At 35.2% G+C, this 2382-nt stretch overlaps 1 long non-coding RNA gene across 1 annotated transcript; it reads right to left on the bottom strand.

Annotated features, from left to right (window-relative positions):
* Positions 1 to 98: 98 nt before the first annotated feature.
* On the bottom strand, positions 99 to 1983 carry LOC117109142. The gene is made up of 3 exons (XR_004445477.1): positions 1853 to 1983; positions 1324 to 1419; positions 99 to 321 (listed from the first exon to the last, which is right to left on the bottom strand). It is a non-coding gene; the product is annotated as an uncharacterized LOC117109142 (long non-coding RNA).
* Positions 1984 to 2382: the final 399 nt, after the last annotated feature.

The raw sequence follows: 2382 nt of genomic DNA, 5'->3' as shown, positions 1-2382 counted from the left end.
ATTCGAAATAACGGATTACTAATTCGAAATAACGAATTACTAATTCGAAATTTCGGATTATTAATCCGAAATAACGAGTTACTAATTCGAAATAACGGATTACTAATCCTTTATTTCGGATTACATTTTGATAATTTTATATACTTAAGTGGCACGAATAGGCTTTCGTAAAATTGCATCATTCTTCTTTAAGCATGTGTGTCTCTATATATGCACATCGCTATCACTTACTATTCATCCTCTTCACACGTGTATTTAATTTCACGCTTGTCCAAGTCTGCCTTCAGAGTAAGCAACGAACCATCATTGCAGGTCTCATGCCTTTAAATTGTAAAAGCAATACATAACGAAGCTTTTAATGATGATCATTACAAATAATATACCTAATCTTGAGTGTTTATATAGCGCTTTATAAAATCAAAAAATGTCTCAACTCTCCTGCAAATTATTATCCCTCATTTTGAATCCATCTATAGGCGCAGAGTAGACAATTCTCCACTCTTAAGTCGTGCTGCAATTAATGTGCATGCATGCATTCATTGATTGCTGTACCATTCCACCAGGTATCAATGTTTCCAGGGAGTTATTATTTATAGTGATACTCCTGAGTGGAGAGAGACAAACAAATAAAGTGTGTTGCTTAAGGACACAAGTACTGTAAAATGTACGTGAGAGATTCAAAAACTCAAGGTTGAGAGCCGACCCACTGCTGCGCTAACCAATTTCTCAATGGTGATGATAAGTATGGGGATGCTCTTTAGTATTTTTATAAACCTTAAAATTGTGTATATTTAAATTTTGTACATTAAAAAAAAATGTTATATTCTTACATTTTGTTTAATGCTTAATTATATCATTTATATTTCTGTATCTATAGATTCTGCTGGACCCCTTCTGAAACGTAACAAGCCTACCAGCTTAAGTGTTATCCTCTGTTATTTTTTTTCCTAATTGTCAGTGTTTTGCTTTTGGGTTTTGAAATGGTATTTTGTTTTTATACAATGTAAATTGATTAAATGTTATATTGAATGCAGCAATAAATGTTCTACTATGATACTGATGACGATGATGATGACTTGAAAAAAAAAAAACATATCAGCCTCGGTTTCCTTCTTATCATCCTCATTCCTATTGCATTCATTGTCAAAGTAATCATTTTTATAGGCCCGATGCTTATTGTTTAGTTCGATGTAAAGCCAACACTGTGTCACTGTGACTTGAATTACGGTATCTACGCAAAAATGTAAAATATGTAATAGGCCTAAGCATAGCGAATAAATAGTAAAAATAAGATACATAAAGAAAGTTTATCTAAGTACTTACTTTGGACTTGTTGTCCCAATGTCATGTGAAACAATGATACGGACATTACTGATTGTTTCCGGGTTTAGATTTGGTAACTCAATTCTTGCAAAGGTACTAAAGAAACAAACCCGACAAAGGAAAACGTGTCAGTATCTCAAAATCAGAACTTCATATATCAAAGACAGGTTAAGGGCACTAGCGCTAAGACATCAAGCGACAAATAACACTGACACACTGACACATATTAAATTCAAATGTTCAGGTAACGTCGGCTACAAAAAAGTGATAGGCCTATGTATGTCATAAACGTAAATATCGTTACTAACACCATGCACACAATGCAAAAAGAACTCAACGTGACGAGGTACGCGACGCGATCCGCTTAGCGGGCGGACTACCAGCGACAATCTGCAGACGTTGTCACGTCAACTAGCGCCTCACAGAAAGCGGAGATTGATTTATCGGCCGACGGTAGTACGACCGTCACACGATAGGCTTATTTGTATATCATTTGACAGGGTTAGGGAAATTTGTTGCGAGTACATACCTTGTGTTGCGATAAGCGCCATCGGCATTAGATCCTGACAAGAGAACGGCGATTTCACCATTCGCACGACTAGCAAACTGTGTGATACAAAAACGTTATTCCATAATATAGGTGAAGAGGGCGCATTAAAGTTGATCGACTGATTTAATTGGTTGAAATAGTGATTTATTGATCGGTCGGTCGGTCGGTCAGGTCGGTCGGTCGGTCGATTGATTGATCAGGTGGTTGATTGATTGATTAATTGATTCGTTGTTTGATTGACTGATTGATTGCTTGATTGGTTGGTTAATTGATTGATTGATTGATTGATCGATCAATTGAATAATAATTAATAAAATGATTGATTGATTGATTGATTGATTGATTGATTAGGAATATTTGAGTGGTTGGTATGCGTTATTTTTGGATGAAAGGACGGACGGATCGATATATTAAAAAGAAAATTGGTAGGCCTATTGGATTTGTATCAAGTGTACAACAATTGAGGAAAGGAGATTTTCTGTATTAATATAAAGAATAACAAAGAAAAA

Source organism: Anneissia japonica, unplaced genomic scaffold (assembly GCF_011630105.1).
Source record: "Anneissia japonica isolate Jap-2015-1 unplaced genomic scaffold, ASM1163010v1 scaffold27103_len20068_cov107, whole genome shotgun sequence".
Classification (NCBI taxonomy): Eukaryota; Metazoa; Echinodermata; class Crinoidea; order Comatulida; family Comatulidae; genus Anneissia; species Anneissia japonica.
Note: the sequence above shows the minus strand (reverse complement) of the source record. Positions and strands in the feature narration are given on the sequence as shown.